The sequence below is a fragment of the Colias croceus genome, chromosome 29, assembly GCF_905220415.1.
Source record: "Colias croceus chromosome 29, ilColCroc2.1".
In the NCBI taxonomy this organism is placed as follows: domain Eukaryota; kingdom Metazoa; phylum Arthropoda; class Insecta; order Lepidoptera; family Pieridae; genus Colias; species Colias croceus.
In genome coordinates, this window is record NC_059565.1 from 4170669 (window position 1) to 4195098 (window position 24430).

At 33.1% G+C, this 24430-nt stretch overlaps 1 protein-coding gene across 1 annotated transcript in view; it reads left to right on the forward strand.

Moving 5' to 3' along the window:
* Positions 1-8881: 8881 nt before the first annotated feature.
* Positions 8882-24430, forward strand: part of LOC123704374 (extracellular serine/threonine protein kinase four-jointed) — a 37150-nt gene continuing 21601 nt past the window's right edge. Inside the window, exon 1 of the mRNA XM_045652733.1 lies at positions 8882-9018. The gene's annotated coding sequence lies outside the window, so the exon portion shown is untranslated. The remainder of the gene's footprint in view (positions 9019-24430) is intronic.

Below are 24430 nucleotides of genomic sequence, written 5' to 3' on the forward strand. Positions count from 1 at the left end.
TTAAGGGCGGTAATTTAAGGTGAAGATAATGACTGACTTTTATTCGGAATTTAATGTTTAAAATTATATTTTTACAGCATTTGTTTTGCTCATTTAATATTATAATAGCTAAATTTAATTTTAACTAGATTTCCGCTCGCGGTTTCGCCCGCGTTTTCAAAGAAAAACCCGCATAGTTCCGGTTCCCGTGGGATTTCCGGAATAAAATCTATCCTATGTGTTAATCCAAGTTATTCTCTATATGTGTGCTAAATTTCATTGTAATCGGTTCAGTAGTATTTGCATGAAAGAGTAACAAACACACACACACACACACACATCTTCACAAACTTTCTCATTTATAATTTACTAGCTTTCCGCCCGCACTTCGCCCACGTTTTCAAAGAAAAACCCGTTCCCGTAGGATTTCCTGGATAAAACCTATCCTATGTCCTCTCTCGAGTATCAAAATATCTCTATACCAAATTTCATGCAAATTGGTTCAGTAGTTAAGGCGTGATTGAGTAACAGACAGACAGACAGAGTTACTTTCGCATTTATAATATTAGTATGGATTATATTAGTAGGAGGATAGGATGTATTATAAAAGTATAGGAATCATTACTAACATTTTGCCCAAGTCGGTTATTCTAGTGACCACAGTCATATTGTGGTTTTTACATATGGGTCCCGCATAATATATTTTATATGTGTATTTTATTACAATTTCATTGAATTGTATTAAATATTAAACAATGATCGAGTGGTGAGTATAATGGAGGAAGTCGATATAAATATAATGTTGAATTGTATTTTAACATTTTGTGGTATTTTTTTATCTGTATCTATAAAATAACAGACTAAAAATAAAATAACAGATACCTTTAGATGTAAATTTGATAATCAAACGATGAGTCTTGGAAAAATAGACGAGGCCTAAAAATCGTACATCTTAATTCGTACTCGTAGGTACATATTTCGTTAGGAAATCTCAGAGGTGAATATAACAGTTTTAATAATATTGTATAGTACAAAAAAAAGATATAACGTGTAAGGTACTATTTTGAAGTCTGTTACATTGTATCATTGTAAAACAACAAAATAATAAAATTTCTACATCATAAAATTTTAACACAAAATTACCGTTTTAAACTTATAATATAACTGTTGGCAATCGAAAACAATGAAACCAATTTCACCAAAATACGTTTAGCTTTTTCAATAATTGACACAAACAAACAAATACTTAGTAGAAAGTCCGGTTCCAAACACCTTGTTTTTATGTATCTCCGCCCTTTATCCTAAATTACTGTTCCAACATTGTTAAACTATTAGTCATTGATCAGCTCACTTGTGAAAAACAAAAGAAAAAACGAAACAATAAAAATGTTGATAATTTTCTACAAAATGACTAACCGTTAGGACTAACTGTAGGGTTAACTTTAACAACAATAAAACAAATAAATAACAGTAAAATAAATAAATTACTATTGTTTTAAAATAAATATTTACTAGTACATCTTTCATATAGTTCTGTGCATCTTTCTATAGAATTTTTATTACACTTTCTAAAGTGACTATTATTAATTTTCCATGCTCATGTAGTTTAGTTTGTTGAATATTCTAATATAAACTATACTAGCGGCCTGCCCCGGCTTCGCCCGTGGTATATATTTCGCAATAAAAGGTAGCTTATGTTCTTTCTCGGGGTCTAAAGATTGTCTTTGTCTGTGCCAAATTTCGTCAAAATCGGTTGAGAGGTTTAAGCGGGAAAGCGTAACAGACAGACAGACAGAGTTACTTTCGCATTTATAATATTATATACCTAGTAGGGATTTGTCATTTGAGTACGGACTCAAACATGCCTACAATAGTACCCAGTCAATACAAGATATCGGATTCCTGAACGAACAACAAGCTCGAAATTCTTATAATAAATCATTAATAACATATTGTAAAGATGGTTAAATAAATATATAAAAGTTGAACACCCGAAAAGAGACACTAAATAGATAACCACCTATTATGACAAACGGACAAACAAAAAAACAAGAGTGGTCGTAGTACGTGTTTCTGTTCATAAGCAGAGCGAGAAGCGATTTTCTTTATATTATTTTCTTGAAGTGAAACTTCTTGACGCGTTGAGAGTAAAATTTCAAGGTCGTGTTAAGGCAATACCTCACGTCATGGAGACGTGACGATATTGGTATTTTTGAAGTTTCACTTCTGACACGTGTGCTCGGCACACACGGTCTTTTTTGTGTTGCTAGCTTATATATTTAACATCACGCATGAAAATGTGGCATTAAGTACAATTTTTTTCGCTTTTAAGAACAGATAACGTCACATTAACTAGTTCAAAAAAAGCATCTATGGAGTTCCTTGCCGGATCTACTCCATAGATACTAATTCCCGAATCGGTTGTAAATGTTAAAACTGTTCTGACGATTTAAAAGTGCTTCTAGAAGTGTAATTGAATAAATAAATGTTTGAGTATGAATTTATATTCTAGAAATCGCTTTTCTCATCACAAACACCACAACATAAGGACGTATACACAATAAATCAGAGCGATAGCGACTCAAAGATCCACCGAATGAAGCCTGCGTGTGGATGCGCCCTTAAGGCCAAGGTTTTCTTTTTTATTAAAGATCGACAAAAGATTGTGTAGTCATTGATAGAAACAAATTGCCAATTAAAATGAGCATATGTTTAGAAGAATATAACACGTTTATTTCTACAACACACACACAACTTACATATTAAGCAACATATTAATAAGTATGAATAATTTATAATGTACTTACACTAGCTGTTCCCCGCGGTTTCACCCGAGCCTTCCTCGATAAATGGGCTATCTAACACCGAAAGAATTTTACAAATCGGACCAGTAGTTCCCGAGATTAGAGCGTTCAAACAAACAAACAAACTCTTCAGCTTTATAATATTACTATTAGTATAGATTTAACTAAAAGTTAGTCAAGTTAATTACAATCTCTTGCAATTGAACGGATTTAATGATATTTCTTTAATAGATTTTTTCTATTATTGCATTATTTTGAAATACTAAATTCGCAATACGAGTGTATGCCAAAGAAACATACATAATATTACATACTGGTTATAGATTACAGGGCAATTGCCAATTGTTAAATAGTGGATTTCCCTTCAGAAGATCGTTTCATTGTAAATCAAATAATAACGAGCTACGTATTAATTTTACATTATCATGTAATTAAGAAATATGAATAATGTGTCTGAAATAATAATTTATTTGATATTTTATTTACTTATAAAAAAACATAACCCTCGTTTTCGCAGTCGGTTGAAACAGTCTCCCCTTAACTATCTATGTTAAGACATTCCCAACGGAATGTGTGACGCACTTCGAAAAGTAACCGATCCGTATGTTCAAACATTTATAACTAGCGTCATGTTGAGAGGGAATTTCGTAGGCGCTTGTGGAGGTTGAGTTTGGAAATTTAAGGGAATTTCATAGACGTGGGAAGTAAAATGAGAATTTCATATGAGAGGTTAGGTTTTAAAGGAATTTCATAGGCAGTATGAATGATTAGATTTTATAGAGCTTTAGAAGTCGCGAATAAGCAATAATTACCTTTATCACAAATTCGCTGTAAGAAACAGATAGCTGACAGACAGACTATGCAATTTTTTGACGTGAAACTTCGTTATTCGCGTTGAAAGTAAAATTTCAAGGTCGCGTCATGGCTATACCGTCACATGGTGATTTTGGTATCTTTGAATGTTGTGAAAGAAGTTTCACTTCTGACACGTGTACTCGGTACGCACGCTCTTTTTATATACTTATGAAAATCATCTATGACACAGTATCCACATTCATATAAATTGAACAAACAATCGATAGTATATTAATATATGTATTGATGTTTATCAAATGTCCAGTTTCTTGACTAATTTGATTTGACAAGCTTTGATTAATTTGAAACTAGATGGCGCTGTGGGAAACGTCTAGTAATATTTATTTATTTATTTATTCATACCCACTAGATCAAAGATTTAGCAAACAAATATATTTTTTCAATAATAATAAATACAGTCGCACACTGAAGTAATCTCATAAGTTCACTGCCATATTAAAAATAATACTTGAGATTTGTACAGTTGTGAACAGAAGTCAATTTATCTATGCATATAATAAATCTGTAGATATACATATAATAAATCTGTAGAAGGGTCAATTCTGTACATTGAAAATATTGAAAAAATAATAGCAGGGGGTGTTACTGGATCGATACCAAACCCAAATATGTGATTAAAGACATTTTTGTCTGTCTGTCTCTGTCTGTCTGTAACAAAACCTCAAATATGAATAAAAATAAGTAAAAAGAATTTTCAAAATCGGAGACAACAGTGCCAGTGGTAACAAATCCAAAAAAAATACAGTCAATTTGAGAACCTCCACCTGATTTAAATTGATTTAGAAAATCATAAAGCAAAATAAAACATACAATTTGCTCAGAAGTTTACCTAGTGCAGAATAAAAAAAATTGTAACATGAGCAAAGTCTATTTTCACCCTAATAGAGCAAAATCACCCCTTTCTACTATGGGGCTTTGCAAAACAGGTTTTAACAAGATCCTATGTCACTCTTATATCCGGTACTAGCTGTGCTCCGCGGTTTTACACGCAGTGCTCCGCTGCTGTTGGTCTTAGCGAGATGATATATAGCTTATAGCCTTCCTCGATAAATAGCCTACCTAACACCGAATGAATTTTTCAAATGGGACTAGTATTTCCTGAGATTAGCGCGTTAGTAGTGTAGATTAGAACATGGGCAACTGTTAACCAGGTACCTACATCTGTATATCCCTTTTAACATTATAGAAATGTGTTTATTTGTTTATCTCTCTTTTACACAATAACGGAGCGATTTTTTATAGGATACTAAAAATCGCATAGATTTTTTCCCTTTTTATTGTCCAGTCGTTTCGGAGGAGCATGATAATATTCTAACACGATAATTTTATATATATTCAGAAGATATAGGTACCACATCACATCAATAAGCGTAAGGTTATTACCAATATGATCAAACGCGAGGGTGATCGACCGCGAGTCTACGGCCCTTTTTGGTCTTTTTCCACCAAACTTGCAATCACTTGAATGACGTGGTACCAAATTAACGTGGCCCGCATGATGGATTTTACACCTGGGTATTGTTAGGCTGCGTCCATAATATACGAAGATTCTTAATGACCAAAATAAAAAATAAATAAATAAATAAATAAAAAAAATCAATAGGAAATTAAAGATTTTAAACGCGATTACGTACACTTTGCAGCGAGTGTGTCGAATCTTTAATTTCAAAAATATAATATAATACCTAACTACTCACATCAAATCAAACACAAGAATACACTAGGTATCAGTAAATAGGGTCATTTCGTTATTTTTATAACATTCAAAAGCTTTATCAATATAAATTTTTACAGAATAGAAATTTGAGCACGAGTCGGGATTGGAATCCGCTTCTTCTTCCTTAAGACACAAAACCGAAAAAAATTCGATTGCTCTGGCAGGATCACGGGTGGCTGAGTGATCAGGCGTCTCCCCGGTAGAGCAGAAGACACGGTTTAAATAAATCCAAAAAAACGCGGAGGGAAAAAATTGTTTCAAAAGAGTAGAAGTAAGAGAAATGTCATAGGTAATATTTTTGGCAAATTCTGATAATTACTTTCAATGAAATGCACAAATGAACATACACACAAAAACTTCCTTCCAATCCCTATAGAGAAGAATAGAATAGAATTAGAATTTATTCCGAGTAAAAATTAAATAAATAAAAAAATACACAAAAAAATAACAGTTTACTATGAAAAGGCTATGGACTCAGCATATGGTGGAAACAATGTATTTATAATACGAATAAAATATAAAAAAGGAAATATGTGTAATACGAAACGTGTATATTATATCAAACCCAATCATTAATTACACATACGTTTTACACCTACATTCTCATAAAAATCCGATGCATTATGGACACAGGCTTACACATCAATCACTATTGCGGATTCCCGAATCAATGCTTACATAATTAGATTTTGAAAATAAATAAAAAACACCGTCGTATTGTAGGCTATTGGATTTTGGCAATATTAATGCATTTTTAAGGGGAATTTTAATGAAATCCTTGATATGCGTCACTCTGATTGCAGTATCGAGTAATGAGAGTGAATTATTGATGTTTTAATACGATTTTAATTATAATACAGTAGTTAAAACGTTCAATCAAAAAGGGGAATCGAATGGCGAACAACACATTCTTATTTTGGATTTATTTTAAAACTGGCAACGCAATTGAAGCGGCCTTACTTCTCGAAATACTTATTGGTTATGTCACCTTACCAGACAGTCCAACAGTTCATTTATTTGCTTTTAAAATTACACATAAACTTAAACTGTTACGTTCTGTACTTCTGGAAGGGTTGAGCGACCATGACAAGCTCGTTTATTAGCTTTGAAAAATAATCTCTTAGTTATTACAAGTCCACATCACCAATATTCCAATCGGTGAAGGAAAACATCGCCATGTGACATCTGCCCACACTTGGCCAGCGCGCAGCGTGGTGGAAAGTGTTGTGGCCAACCCTCATAGGATTCATTTGGTGTTAGATTTATCGAGGAAGGCTATATATATTTTCAAAGAAAAACTTGTTCCCGTAGGATTTCCGGGATAAAACCTATCCTATGTTATCAGTCTCGGGTATCAAAATATCTCTATACCAAATTTCATGCAAATTGTTTCAGAAGTTAAGGCGTGATTGAGTAACAGACAGACAGACAGAGTTACTTTCGCATTTATAATATTAGTATGGAATCACGCTTAGACCAACAGACACAACACTGCGGGTAAAACCATTATATATTCTGTGGTAAAACCACGGGGCACAGCTAGTCCAAATTATGCTGTAAACAAATTCATTCGTATTAGATCAGTTTTTCTTTCTGTAATGTCTATATTTCCTAGATAATCTTTAAGACTTTAACGCTATAGACAAAACACTTCTCCACCCGTCTGTCCGTTGATTGAATAACACTTGAGTCTACAGCGACGTCGCTAACAAACATTCATAGAAAATTTTGATTTGCTCCAAAATAACAACTTTCCAATAATTGACGCGGGATCGAAATAATTTTTATATCAAACGCAAACATTTATCTATTTAACAAAAATAAGAAAGACTGTTCAGAGTAGGTAATAGAAAAATAAGAAAAACTATAATATTGTAAGTTTGTTTATAAATTTATAATGCATGAATTCAATGAAGTAAAAACTACAAAGTTTTCAGGTCATACAGCCGGGGCGGACCGCTAGGTAGTATAATATAAAAATGAAACCCGTTTCGCGTTGTCACGGCATCACGTGTGAACGGCTGAACCGTTTTCGATAATTCTTTTTTATTATATTCCTTAAAGTTCGCGGATGGTTCATATGTAGAGAAAACTTAAATACCATGGCAAAGCCGGGGCGCGCGGACCGCTAGTTTCTATATAATTAATCAAATTCTGTACCTCCTTAATTAAGCTTACACAAAATATTCCACATATTTACTTAAACAACTATCTCAAAAACATCACAAATATGTAGAAAACAGTCCTACCTGCAAAAAGATACCAATCTTTTCGGTAAAAGAATCTTTTAAGAAAGATAACATTGTTTTATTGCATTACCGTCTCAAAATGTCCCCGCATTCTTTAATAACAATTTATTTATCGTGTGACGCATAGGTACCGTGATTAACGACACCCCGACGGTCCCGGGTTCGAAGCCAAGATAAAAAAGGTACATTTTTTGTTATTTGAACTACTGTTAGCTAAATAGATCAGGGGACGTATTATGACATCTTATTTCCAGACAGTTTACGCCGTCAATAATTGATCTGACTGGCAAATAAATTCATATACCTAGTACCATTACTCATAATACGTCCCCAGTTGATACAAAGTCATGAAACATGAAATCAAGCCATTTGAAACATAAGCTTGGAAAAAAAAAACGGTTCATTCGTTTAGGAGCTTTGACAAACATACACATGTTATAATTATTGTTACACCCACTGAACATGAGTACCTACATGACACACGTTACGTTTTAAAAAGTATATAAAAGTTTAAGAAAACGTAAAATTAAATCTGTAGTACTTCTGAAGTATTTAAGGCCAATATGCCAATATAATAAAAATAATTGATAAATAACAAAAATTAAAGACAAGACTTCAATAAATAACTTAAAACTCGTTTGATATAAAAGAAATTGATAATTCCTCATATGGAATTGGAAAAAAAGCGTCTCAACTCTCATATCAAAATATTACCTAAATAAAACCAGCTTATATTTAATTTAGGTATATAGTTAAGTACCTAACACGCTGTCATAAATTCTTACACATTAATATAAAAAATGTATTTACATTGCAGTTTTGACAATAAAAATATATATCTTTTATACTTATTCCGTATGCAAAAACCGTTATTTATACATTTGACATTTTATAAACCACTGACACACACAACTATAAAAAAATCTATATTGCTCAGCCAAAACGGTTTAAACAAATACGAAAGACCATAAATAATAAATATCGTATGCCCAATTTAGTTTAAATTCAAATTTAATAGATTCATAATTTTAATATCGGGTAACCCTATCAATGGGCTATTCTATAGAAGCATAACTCACCAAATACTATAGCCACATCGAACGCTCGATCTTTCAAAGAAATCACTCGAAAAAAGAACGCCATAATGCATGCCATTATACCCATCTCCCTCTCGCGTATGTAAATGATAACGATAGAAAGAGACATCCCACTTCTTATTCAATCAGGCATGTTTTTGTTCGCCAGTCGGTCTTGAGACGTGGTCGGGAATAGTTGTGTCCATTTCAAAGAATTATCGTTATTTCAGTTTTTTTGAGTGAACTTGTATTCTTGTGTTGTGAAAAACTCATGTGTTTTTAACGTACTTTGGGATTTTGATGCTGTTGATTGAAAGGTTCGTTTATACTTTAAATATTATTTAGTTTTTAGTTAATTTATAATTTATATTAAAAATTATACTAATAGCACTAAAACATCGAACTCCAGGTGTGAAATGAATAACGTCATTAAATTTTTTACAAGTTGCCATAAATTCTTCAAATTTTTTGCGCATTTTATAATTAAATTCACACATTAATTTAAATATTTTATAAGCCTTGTTTTGTATACTTTCCGTGTAATTATATACATCGAATATTTATTTTGTAAATGAACATTTGAGATATTAGTAATTTTAAAAAGACAATAAGTACGATTGTGACAGCCCTATTTCAGATAACCCGACGTAAGCTATGAAAAGCCTCTTCAAACGATTATAATATACTTTTATTTATAACTGTTGTTTGTCTGTGTGTATACGCATTTCTCTAAAACCATTACAGTTATAAAGGAATGTTGGAAATTCTTGAAAGTGACATATTTGTTGGGTTTATTATTTTAATTGTGTGTCTAGCTGTTTGACCTGTATAATTGCCCTTAGTTTGTTAGTTAATTAAATAATTAGTCATATAAATATTTATACCTTAGTTTAGTACCTACTAAGTAAAAACTTAGAATACCTAATCCTACTAATATTATAAATGCGAAAGTTTGTGAGGATGTGTGTGTGTGTTTGTTACTCTTTCACGCAAATTCTACCGAACCGATTACAATGAAATTTAGCGCACATACCTATAGAGGGTAACTTGGATTAACACATAGGATAGGTTTTATCCCGGAAATCCCACGGGAACGGGAACTATGCGGGTTTTCCGTTGAAAACGCGGGCGGAAATCTAATTGTAATAGATTTGTTGCAAAGTTAACTTATGTTAGGTAGGTAACTAGGTATACCTTAAGAAAAATGCACGAAAACGCGCGTTTACGCTAGTTAAACTCCATGAAACATAGTTTTAACTTTTATGTAATGATTTTCATATTTACCCTAGGTACCTATCTTATGGAATTTTGAAAATTTTAATAACTGGTAGGTACCTGACTAACTAGTAGGTAGGTAGTAGCACGTAGTAGGAAGCCGCGGTTTTACTTTGTGTAAATCTAGACTGTAACACACTAATAATCTATCTCTGTACCAAATTGCATCCAGATCCAATCAGCTGTTTATATAATGAGTAACAAATATACTAACCTACATCTCTAATTTTCATGTTTATAATGTGCGTAAGTTTTTACATTATAGGTAGGATACTACCAACTTGACCCGGCTTCGCCAACAAACAACATAGAAATAATATGGGTAGATAACTAGTCTTTGTAACTTAAGAAAAATGTAGCTTTCTGCTGGTGTAAGAATTTTTGAAATCAGTGCAGTAGGTACCTAGATATTCTGTGAAAATATTACGTAAACATACAAAAATACGTAACTAACTACTTACCTACTACCTACCTACCTATTTACTAATATTTTTTTTTACCGTAAGGTAAAAGCCGATATATTTTTATTTAAGTGGGTAGTTTTACACATAAAATTTAAGTCTAGCGTCTAATTATTAATTCATTTTGACATTTACAAAAATAATTAAATTTTCCATTATTATAGGTACGTAGGATAAGCCCTAGGTTTCTAGGTATTCTAAAATAAGATAGGTCTCCCACACTTCCGTGTCGCAATGTTTATCTGACCACAGACTATCTATATTCATATTTTATTTGTCTGTTTGGCCATCTTTCACGTCGCAACGCAGCGACCTATACCTACATTCTTGAATAGACTTAGTAAGACGTAGATATGATAAGGTTATTTTCTAAGTACGAGTAAATCCAGGGGTTTAAGTTTGTATCATATTATGTACATTTAATCTCCCGGTTTCTCTTCTAAAATAAGTTGTAAATACTTGATACCACATAACTTTGTCTGCACTCAAAGGCAATTTTTATTTCCATCTTTGTAAAATTTTCAGTTGCTCCGCTCTTTATAAGTTGCGTGATGTTTTATATAGCCAACCTCGATAAATGAAGTACCTATTCAACATAAAAATAATTTGTCCATTCGAACCAGTTGTTCCTAAGATGAGCGCATTCAATCAAACGAATAAAATAAACAAATTTCTTCATCATAAAAGTGTGCGAAGCGATAGCTTTGAATTTATAATAGTTAGTAATTTATTGTATTTAAAATCCAGTCAGAATAAACCGAACCTAAATCTATACTAATATTATAAAGCTGAAGTCTGAAGAGTTTGTTTGTTTGAACGCGCTAATCTCAAGAACTACTGGTTCGATTAGAAAAAATCTTTCGGTGTTAGATAGCGTCGAGGAAGGCTATAATGATATAAATCATCACGCTAAAACCAACAGGAGTAGAGAAATGCGGGTGAAACCGCGGAGCACAGCCAGTGCCATATAAAAAAAATCAAACTTAAATCAGGCGCGGTCCCAGCCTGACATTTTGGGGGGGGACACGCAGCTGGAAAGGTATGGAATCCCCCCCCCCCCAACCGTACTCGCCAAATATCGTATTCACGTGAAGAAGAAGTGATAAGCAAAAACTTGAGAAAATCGTAGGGTCATTGCGCCTGTTCGCGTCCACCTGCCTATTCGCGTCCATTTTGCGGATATCTTTTAGAAAATTCACGAAAATAAGTATACTTTATGTAAAATTGTAATAAGAAAAATTTCTGATAATACCTCAATGTATAAGAGACATGCACACATATTCAAAATATGCCTGCGCACCGCCTATCCTATTTAAAAAAAATATTTAATTTTGGCTATTAAACGAGAGAGCTAAAACGCGCGGGATTTTGAGAAAAAAATAGTGCGCAGCGTCGCGTTTGACGGTAAGTATCTTATTGTTAAATGTGAATTTTTGAATATGTAACTGTTTCTTTGCTTTGCTAACAAAACATGGAATAGTATGGATTATAAATAAGCTTATTTCTTTTACAATTAATAGCTAAAATAAGGTGGACGCGAATTACTACACCGAATTTGTACAACTTCCATTTTGCGTCCACGGTGGGCGCAAACTATACCTGTAGTGCATAACAATAGAACATATTGCGTCCACATTGTTTTTCATTACGTAGCAATGAATTGTTTGTTAAAATATGTAATTTAAAATAGATTGTAAATTTTTGACTAAGACCACAAGTTGATAATTTAAATTTTCATTCAAATTAGCAAATTTTTATGCTATTTTTTCATTTTAAAATGGGTATTCTAAGAATGAGACTAGTATTTTTGAGAATGAGAGTCTGTGGTTAAGAAAATAATATAAACAAAAATGAAATTTAATTCATTAGAAACTAAAAAATAGGGTAGGTAGGTAATCTTAATAGAACTGATTATTATTTATTTACATAACGTAACTTTGTTTTTTGTTAATTTTTGGTTCTAATAATGATGAGAAGATAAATATAATTAAGTTTTTCCAGTTTCCTTACACAGTGAATTATATTAATAATAATGTTGATTTTAGGGTTCCGAACCTCAAAAGGAAAAACCGGAATCCTTGTAGGATCACTTTGATATCCGTCCGTCTGTATGTCCGTCTGCCGGTCTGTCTATCTGTCAAGACCCTTTTTCTCAGTAACGCGTAGAGGTATAAAGCTGAAATTTATTTTAAATACTCAAAATAAAGTCTACGGTCCCTTGAAGCAGTGAAAAAATCAAACTTATAAGCCAAAGCAATCAAAAGATACAGCCGTTTATGCTGCAAATTTTCGCAAATTTCGACATTCGCAAGGGAATCAAAACCTACAGGGTACTTTACGTGAACACAGACACTTGAAGTTTGGTACGAAGCAACGTCTTATAGCACAAATAAGGGAAACATTGAAAAAAATAATCATTTACAGTTAAAACATATGAAAAAAGACAGATTAATACGGAACCCTCGGTATGCGAGTCCCTCGCATTTGGCCGGTTTTTATTATATATAGCTATATTCGTAAATAAATAATTTATTAAAATCTAATTTTTAATTGCATTTATCTGATAAAATATCACCCAATGCACTCTTAATTCCTTTTCTAAGCTGGTGGACGCGAACTGGTCCACGGGTGGACGCAAAAAGGCATTTTTGGACGCGAACTGGGTAAAACGCCAAATTCTGCTATTTGTCTAGATAAATAAAAACCACATGATATTTCCAACACAATTGAAAGTAAATCTTAAAATAGACTATATAATGAACACGTTACATAAATTTTGCGTTGAAATTTGTTCTGGAACATTTTTATTTTCTCCTTCAAACTTTCCAACTGCACTAAGTGGACGCGAACTGGCGCAATTACCCTACCTACTCGATAAAATAGAAAAAAAATTCTTATACTGTACAATATATTATAAAAAAACCGGCCAAGTGCGAGTCGGAAGCCGTTAGCTGCAAATTTTCGCAAATTTCAACATTTGCAAGGGATTAAAAACTGGTTTAAACAGAACTTTAGATGTGCGAGTGACTCCGATTTGCACCAGTTTTTTATATATTGTACAGTATTAGAATTTTTTTCTATTTTATCGAGTACGATTTTTGGGGGGGGGGGGTCATGTCCCCCGTGACCACCCCCCTGGGACCGCGCCTGACTTAAATATCACCATACTTCACGCATAAACCAAGTCACAAGTAGCTAGTAGCTACTTGTAAATAAAATTCAAAAATGCAGACGAAACCGAGTGTCCAACTCATTGAGATAATATTACTACGTATGGAGGAGACGCCACGAACAAAATCTGTGCGCCATTTTTTTGCTCTAACTAAGTTTTAAAAATTATTATCTAGTTAGGTACTTACCGATGAGTTATTACTTTGCACTTTTCCGTATTATTTGTGCAATATCGTAATTCGTAACACACACGAAAGCATATTTGATACTTTAAAACAAATAAAAAATGAGCGTGCAGTTACGCCATGGCGTATGTTGAGCGGAACATAAGTGATGTAGGCGGTGTCGTCTCCATATTATGTATATCTCAAAGGTCCAACTAGTGTTTCAGAGTCTACGTACAGACAATAAATTCATATTAAATATCGCTACTTCAAGCTGTAATCTATAAACATATGTTTATGATAATACTATCTGTATGCTTTTCCCATTTTATGCTAGGCTATATAAAATGTGTAGGAAGGATAATAATTTAAGAGAAATTGCCTATTATTTGTATTAGTATATTATCCAACTGCGAACTAAACGGAGGGTTATGTTTTTTACTTATTTCAAAGAATTTTGTTTGTTTGCAACAAGCAATGCTACGATACGCCCGCTTTGTCTAAAACCTAATAAATTATATATACTAAAACTTTCCTCTTGAATCACTCTATCTATTGAAAAAAAACTCATTAAAATCTATTGCGTAGTTTTAAAGCATACAAGGGGACATAGGGACAAAGTAAGCGACTTTGTTTTATACTATGTAGAATACTGCCACAGAATACTGCAGTTTCTTACTGAAAAAAAAACTTCAAAACTTGTTTCTAAACTTATTTAGTACAAACATACAAACAGAAAGATCTCTCTTTATTATATTAATATAGATAAATGAGTTTATTATAATTTGACAAATGAGTATCGTTTAAAAACGACTTGACGTGCGGTCATGTCATTCTAAATCCAACATGGCGGCTTACAGATGACACAATTTCAAAATATTTAGAGCGCGAACTGTTCATCTTTATGTTTTAAATATTTTCAACTATAATATGTAACATCATATTTTAAATGGAAATAATTATTTATTGTAAAAGTACAAACAATTTGAGTAGCCAATTATATGGCCGCGGCTTCGCCCGCTTTTTCAAAGAAAAACCCGCAGAAAAACCCGCATATTTCCCGTTCCTGTAGGATTTCCGGGATAAAATCTATCCTATGTGTTAATCCAAGTTACCCTCTATATGTGTGCTAAATTTCATTGTAATCGATTCAGTAGTATTTGCGTGAAAGAGTTACAAACATACACACACACATCCATCCTCACAAACTTTCGCATTTATAATATTAGTAGGATAGTAGGGTAGTAGGATGGGATTATTTATTATCTTCTCTAAAAAATAATATGTATCCCTTGGTCATGACATTACGCGTGAAAAGCTGGGCCAACATCACTAATTCTTTTTTTTTGTTGTGTTTGTTATTGACAGAAGAAAAAGAATTCATCAAGCGTTTGACAATTCGTCACGTCTATGGGGTCAGCTAGAATTTTTAATATATGCTTCAAAAATACTAATTTATACTAATATTATAAAGCTGAAGAGTTTGTTTGTTTGAACGCGCTAACCTCGCGAACTACGGGTCCGATTTGAAAAATTCTTTCGGTGGTAGATAGCCCATTTATCGAGGAAGGCTATAGGCACAGGCTATATAGGCTATAGGCTATTATCTCGCTAAGACCAACAGGAGCGGATCACTGCGGGTAAAACCGCGGAGCAAAGCTAGTTTTAAATGTAATGATATTGATTTTAATATCTAATATTTGCAATACGCTAAGTATTAGTAAAGAGTTATTCAATTTATCAAACTAATGATTGTTATAAATGATTTAATGATTGCTCATGAGTCAGAGAAATATTTTAATGATCTACGATGTAATGGTTTGTGTAGGTCGTGGGTTCGATTTTGTAAAATTATTTCGTGTTTTTGAGTGTATATTTATACGTACAGGAATGACTGGGGAACTTAAACAATATATTTTATTACTAGCTTACTGCCCGCGGCTTCGCCCGCTTTCTCTAAAACGATTTGAGATTTAAACTATCCTATCTCTCAAGTTGGATCAAACTGCACATGGTGCGCGAATTTTATCATAATTGGTCAAGTGGTTTAGGAGTTCATTGAGGACAAACATTGTGACACAAGATTTATATATATTAAGATTTGTACTGGAAAGTTAAATGTATCGAAACAAAGACTCTATATTTAAAATTTTCAAGAAACCACAATAAAAAACTTGGTTATTTTTTATTAGGTTACAGTATTAAAACTTCATAACACGACTTTAGTGTCAACCAAGGTCAACCTATTATAAGGCTAGGTTCTAGTTTTAAAACTTATTTGATAAGTCAACTTAAATTCAATCAAATTAACCTATAACTACACAATTACACATATACAGTGTCCCACTATTGGTAGTGTTTGCATACACTGATCACGTAACAAAATACTTAAATATAACAAAAGTAGGTACGTAGAAAATTTTTTGCTAAATTTTTCCTGAAAATCCATGTTTTATTCTCTAGCTTCGCGCTGCCGGCCGCGGCATATACCGGTTCTCTAATGTGAGCATTTCGTCTCTAAAAACATAATCTTAAACGATAGCTCACGTGCTATTGGCAAAGTTGGGCGGGTTGCTTGTTATGGGTACACAACATAGAGTTTTAAGATTTCATCTATTTGAAAAAAAATGCGTCTGGAATTTTATAAGTATTTTTTACGTCTTAGATTACAAAATAAAAGACAGATGGAGCGTTGCCGAACTAAACCGAATAATTTATCGTCATTTTCAATAAAGCTATGTGTGCTGTCATTTCGCCGCTGCACTGTACGTACACGGTGATTCTGTGTTCGTGTAATGTTGCCAGATATTGAAAAATTTCCCAAATTTTTCCCCGACTACGGAAAAAAGAGGGTTATGTTTTTCGAGTTTATGTATGTAATATGTATGTATAATATTTCTTTGACACGCCCTGCAGTATAAACCGTTGGACCGATTTTGAGTTGTGAGGTTTCATTGCAATGATCTGAATTATTATGTTAGTGGCGGTAGTGACGTAGGCTATATACATAAATGAGAAGTCACGTTTTAATTTTTATTTAAATTCTTTTATTACATAAAGTACCTGCCTACTAAAGTTATATATGGACAAAATAATTGTATTCAATTTTTTATTAAATAAATTACATAAAAAAAGTTTCAATATTAACTATAATAATTATATTATTTTTTATTTTTCATAATATATGAATACGAATAGCGGTAGTTTTTAGTCGAGAATACGGGACATTTTATTTTCATCATATCCATCATGGAGTTCACATAAATTAAATCGCTAGCGAAAACGACTATGACGTTTTTAAGCTTTATAAAAGTAACAAAATAATGTATTATGCTTATTAAAATAATCTAATAATTATCATGAACCTTTAGTGCACTATACAAATAATCACATTCACGATCGAAAAATCCAACAGCATTACCCTGAAGATCTTTTAACCATTTTACCGTTTTACCAATAAAAATGGCAAATTATCATTTTCAAAATACTGGCAACATACGTTGAAGTTTTGTATTCCTTCATATCTGTAAAATTATTATTCGTATTAAAGAAATAAATCAGCCAAATAATCTACAGAAAACCTGTGAAACGATGTTTTATCTTTTTTTTTGTTTTCGCGAACAAATTTTACAGCGTTTTATTATCACAAGACGGCATTTTTTTACTAAAATTGCAAACCCTTTTTGACGTATTGCATGACACTTTATGCGCTATAGCACTGGTGCAGCGACGTATTTGTTTTTGATTTCGTATTTTCTTTGACAAGGGCGACGGGCGGTTGTCATGCTCCATCTGTACTTTATTTTGTAATCTAAGTTTTACGTACTCAGCGTATGCAAAACTACAACCTCCTTTGAGCTTTGTATACCAACAGTGGGACACGCTGTAAAAATTTATCGTATGCCATAACTTTGGTATTCCAATCTAAATTCTTTAATTCGCAAGCATACCTTCAAACACGTTCATTGCCTGATTTTACATCTTGCATTATAAATAAAAATAAAATACAGCCTGCAAACTTTACGAGCTATCTCGTTAAATAACATTATTTCTAAAACAAACGCAAATTTGCATCCCGCCAGCGAGCTGTCAAAATGACATTGTAAATTATTTATAATCTGTACGAAAGAAACGTCATTTTTATTTTTTAATCTACCTTTATGTTGCGTATTTTATGGCCAGGATTTAAAAAAATGCGTTTTTTTTATTAATTGCGTCTAGACGAATGTCAAATGAAACTTGAATAATAGAATTATTGTTGTGTAAACTTGTTTTGTTGGAATTCAAATGCATTTTGTCTTTATGATTTATGTTCGAGTTTTTGTCTTTTTGGATGACCCGTGAACTTTGCGTGGAATCCTGAAATATTTTTTATTAAGTTTTAATATTTTCTAGGAATAAAATTTAATTCTTGTGCTATTTGCTATTGTTATTGAATTTTTAAATATGTCCAGTTTATTAGAGTAAAAAGCCACTATAAAATATCACAATCCGATCAATATTTTCATATACATTTATGAATGAACATCCATATAACAGTTTTATTATATCGATATAGTCACAAATAAGTAACACGTACATACCAAATTGTTAACCTTCTTTTTTCAGGTCGGTAACGGTCACTGTCAAACAAATAAAAAAAAAATTATTAACTAACTGTACCCCGCGGTTTTACCCGCATTGCTCCGCTCCTATTGGTCTTAGCGTGATGATATTATTATAGCCTATAGCCTTCCTCGATATTATGGACTATCTAACAGTGAAATTTTTTTTTCAAATTGGACCCATAGTTCCTGAGATTAGTGCCTCCGCGTCCTCTAGCTTTATAATCCTACTTCCTACTAATATTATAAATGCGAAAGTTTGTGAGGATGTGTGTGTGTTTGTTACTCTTTCACGCAAATGCTACGTAACCGATTACAATGAAATTTGGCACACATATAGAGGGTAACTTGGATTACACATAGGATAGGTTTTATCCCGGAAATCCCAAGGTAACAGGAACTGGGTTTTTCTTTGAAAACGCAGGCGGAGCCGCGGGCGGAAAGCTAGTATTAGTATAAGTTTTTAATAGTACCTATAGATTATTAACACGCTTTCATTAGCTTCACCTGTATGTTTGTATGCAACCGACTTCTTTAACCGATTTTTGTTTAAAATGGGCAGATTTAAAACTGTACACTTATCAAGGACCAATGACAATAATTTCACGATTTTAAGCGTGTTTTTTTAATGATTTATATTACATCACGGAGGTCCAAACTCCGAACATAGTTATTGTAACCGTATCGAATACTTCTTCGATCTGTCGTGACCCCATGGTCCATGCCCCGGTCACGGGCCTGGTCATTAACTATTGTCATTTTTAAACTTTAAACTTTTCAACGGATCACGATTTTGTGTTGTTCACGACCGATTTTGAGAATACCTACATTTTTATGGTTTGAACCGAGTTTTGATTTCATTGTATCTATCCTACCTAGTAAACTAATATTATGGATACTAATATTATAAATGCGAAAGTAACTCTGTCTGTCAGTCTGTTACTCAATCACGCCTCAACTACTGAACCAATTTGCATGAAATTTGGTATGGAGATATTTTGATACCCGAGAAAGGTCCCACCTTTACCCCGGGACATAGAATGGGTTTTATCCCGGAAATCCCACGCGAACGGGAACTGTGCGGGTTTTTCTTTGTCTGCGCGGGCGAAGCTGCAGGCGGAAAGCTAGTAAAACATAACAACAACAATATAATGTACCTAAACAACATTAACATATTTTTATGTTTGTTTTTAATGCTTTTTAACTCTAGAACAAATATATCCCACGCTTTGTAGTTTCACACAGTTATAATTCACATAAAATTACTGTTATCTTGTTTATAATAATATAATCTAGTTATACTAATACATATTATAAAGCTGAAGAGTTTGTTTGTTTGTTTGAACGCGCTAATCTCGGGAACTAAGTAATGGTCCGATTTTAAAAATTTTCTCGGTGTTAGATAGCCCATTTATCGAGGAAGGATATAGGCTATATATCATCACGCTAAGACTAACAGGAGAGGAGCAATGCGGGTGAAACCGCGGAGAGTAGCTTGTAATAATATAATATACCGAAATAATTTTTCATATCGGACCAATAGTTCTAGAGATTAGCGCGTTCAAACAAACAAACAAACTCTTCAGCTTTATAATATTAGTAAGTATAGATAACTTTAAATATTACTACGGAAATCCCGCGACATCGTTCACCGTTTGATATTTTTTGCGGGCAACGAATTAGAATTTCTAAGTAGCCTTATTATATAAGCTATCTTCTTATGTAAGCACTGTCAAAATCGGTCGAGGCGTTTCGGGGATTGTATAGAAGATACACGTACTAAAATTTGTTATCATTGTTACTTAATGTTATAAATGGCTGTTAGTTTTACATATTATCTTAACGTTGCATAGTACAAATATATACATACAAATATATATTGTAAGGAAAATTTGTAATCTTTACCAATGACCTATTATACTAGTAGACGCGGCATACGCCAACATCATTGCACTAAAAAACAGCGTTATTAATACATACCTACTTACTAACGCATTATCACCAATACAGTTGTTCTCTCTTTCACTCTCACGCACGAGACATAATACATGTCTCACTCATGTACTTCGTAATAACAACTGCCGATTAAAATACAAAAAGAACGTCCAGCCACGACGCTGAATGGTGCGTGACTAAGTGAAACTCGGGCACTTACCTGAGTTTTTTCTTGCCAAAATAGAGAGCGGGTAACGTATCTAGCTCTTTTATATATCATAGATCTTTATCGTTTCTTTTTAAAACAGCTGTTCGTTTACATATTGTATACAGTTTAATTTATCTTATATCTACATAGAAACATGTCGAACAATGTTCCTAGCTACCACAGGACAAACATACAAAAAGGCGAACAATTAAAACAATTCCCGGAATGCCAACTGGGCAAAACGCGAAAAATCCCTTCCAAGAAGACATGTGGCTCACAAAAGACATACCTCAGTCATTAGGACGCATGCTTTTTGTAATATCAATTTAAGAATGTCACTCTGTATTGGCCCTTAATTTTGGTTATTAATGTACGTAATGGGTTAGGGTCGGAGCACACAGATCGACTAATACCTCCGTAACCCTTGCCTATTTTGTGTTGGCTGCCTTACGCTAGTACATCTGACTGGTAAACATAACGTGTGAAGAAATGGACTTGAGGCCATATATTATGACCTCTTATTTCCAGGCAGTTTACGCTGTGAACTGAACTGACTGGCAAATTCATATTACTTATTAGGTTTAGGTTTCGGAAAATTGGTTCAGTGGTTTAGGCGTGATTGAGTAAAAGACAGACAGAGTTACTTTCGCATTTATGATATTAAAAAGTATGGATTTTAACCATTGCTGGTTGTTGCAATCATGTCACGTCATGGAGTAAGATGACGAAGAAGTTTCACTTCTGACACGTTAGCTCGGCACACACGCTCTTTTTTTAAATTAAATTTGCCTTCTTGAAGCACTTTTGAGTCGTCATGACGTAGTTCCATTTTACCATTTTTCGCGTGAATGAGAGTAACAAACAACATCACAAATTATAATAAACCGGGTTTAAATCCGTTAAATTTACAACACTAAAATTCACAAGGCATAAAGCGTATCGTATATATTTCTGTAATACAATAAATTGTACCGGTTTTGCGTCTTTTCTATACATTTATGTATATTTTTGTATAATTTTATTCTATTTGCCGTGGTTATCTTGTTAAAGGTGCGAATTATTAAGTGTATTTAATTTTTTATGCAAAATCTAATACTAATTTTATAAAGCTGAATAGTTTGTTTGGTTGATCGCACTTATCTCAGGAACTACGGGGCTGATTTGAAAAATGTTTTCAGTGTTAGATAGCCCATTTATCGAGGAAGGCTAAAGGATATATATCATCACGCTAAGACCAAAAGACGAGGAGAAATGTGGGTAAAATCGTAGGGCACAGCAAGTTATACCGGCCGTTATTACTGTTTCACAAAAACAGCTGATCAAATGTGTATGAAATTTAGTATAGTGATAGATTATAGCTTGGATTAGTAAACAGAGTGTCCCAATATTGGTAATTACTAAGCGCGAAGGGACTTGTAGTTTTGCATACACTGATCACGTATAAAATACTTAAACAACAAAATTACGCCAAAATTTTTTTGCTAAATTTTTCCTGAAAATCCATGTTTTTTTCTCTAGCTTCGCGCAGCCGGCATATACCGCTTCTCTAATGCGAGCATTTTGTCTATGAAAACATAATCTTAAACGATAGCTCACGTTCTGGTGTCAAAGTAAGGCGGGTTGCTTGTTATGGGTGTACGCATAGAGTTTTAAGAATTCATCTATTTAAAAAAAATGCGTCTGGAATTTTAAAAGTATTTTTTACGTACTCAGCGTATGCAAAACTATAACCTCCTTTGAGCTTAGTATACCAACAGTGGGACACCTTTATAGGCTTTAATCTAATACCACGCGAGTTAAGCCGCGTGATTCAAATAGTATTGAACTATTATTGTTAAAATTACCCAAATTGTTATTATTATTACGTATAACAATTTAAAAAGTATAATATTTGAAAATGCAAGTGAAATAGATGTCTTAAAATATATAAATAACTAGCGGTTCGCCCCGGCTTCGCCCGTGGTACATATTTACGCTTTCTCTACATAAGAACCATCCTCGTACTTCAAGGAATATAATAAAAAAAGAATTAAAGAAATCGGTTCAGCTGTTCTAAAGTTATGCGCTTACCAACACATTTTGGGATTCATTTTTATATTATAAATAAATATTTTACAAAATATCATCCCAATCTGTTCAGCCGTTTTCATTCAGTTAAAACACCGGTAACAAAGACACAGGTAAAGGCTCTTACTTAGTATCTAAAACAATACGCCACTGTAAACTATAAAACCAGCACAAGACAAACTTATTACAACAAACAAAAAAACAACCAACATTTTTTCCATCGCGCACCCCATGACTCACTGGGCTAAAAATGATAAAACTTTTTTTTAAATAGAGTCGTCCGCTCGGACGGGAATCGAACTTGCGATAGCATCGACCGCCGGACGGTATTCCAAAAATCCCGGCGCAGATAGCCGGTAGGGTTGGCAGACAAAACAAAAATTTAAACATTTCATAAATTTAATTATGGTTACTTTTTACTTTTTTGTAGTAGGTATATTTTAAATTTTTTGAAGTGAACCTTCTTTAGGCGCGTTGTATTTACGATTTCCCTACTGTATAAGAACCATCCTCGTACTTCAAGGAATATACTAAAAAAAAGAATTATCGAAATCGGTCCACCCGATCACGCGTGATGCCGTGACAACGCGAAACGGGTTACTATTATTTAGCGCCTTGTAAAGTGGTATTATCGAGCTATATATATTTAAACTATCGCATCAAATAATGCTTATTATTAACTAAAATTCTATATAAAATCAATTAATTATTCACATAATCTAAAACACTTTTTTGCTGACCCTCCACACATCATATCATTCATGTTTGAATACCTGACGTTTTTTTTCTGACCGTCCTTTAAGAGTGGGCATAAAGCTAGAGAATTTCTAAAGTTATGGGCCCCGCCCTAGCGCGCCATGCCGCGCGCAATCATTCTTCCATCATACACGGCTCACCGTACTTACGTAAAGTTCATCGGACGCTAAATTAAACACAATATTCTTCGCGCGTTCAACGCGTATTTTCGGTAGTTAGTATACAGTGAAGTTGAAATCATGGCAAATTATGTAATATGATAATTTATTATTATTTTTTAATTTTTATTTATAATTATTGATGATAATCTATACGTATATAATAAAACAGTAAAAAAAGTGTATACGTATGTAATATATTCAAAAAAACAATATTAGGGAAACAGTATAGAGCACGAATCCGTAAAAAATTCTGTCTGTTTGTTTATGTCTGTTTGTTTGTATGATTTGAATGAATGTTAAATTGTTGTGTTTATACTTTATATTATATTTATTATATACTAGCTTTCCGCCCGCGGCATCGCCCGCGCAGTCCAAGAAAAACCCGCATAATTCCCGTTCCCGTGGGATTTCCGGGATAAAACCTATCCTATGTCCTTTCTCGGGTATCAAAATATCTCTATACCAAATTTTATGCAAATTGGTTCAGTAGGCGTGATTGAGAGTTACTTTCACATTTACAATATTAGTATAATATTAGTACAAGGTAAATTAGCTTGGAGAAATATTTGCATATCTAGTGGTGTGTATATTACTCAGGATCTTAGAGCGCGTTTCCACTATAACGTTCAGGCCTATACAAAAATGTTTCGATATCCTAACTATTTAATTTTACACTTATTCCTAGCAACACTCTGAAAACTTGTTTTTATTTGAAAGAAAATGGTTTTGACTTTATAAAAAAAAAAAAAATTATCATTCAATTTCACGTTCTTGAGCACACGACAAAACGACTACCGTGAAACAATAAAATATCGTGTCCATAATAATTTGTTTCGTTATTATTATTTGACCATAATAATTACGAAACAAAACAAATAAATAAATCGTCACTTGATAGTTGAAAGTGGATACACGCACAAAACCAGA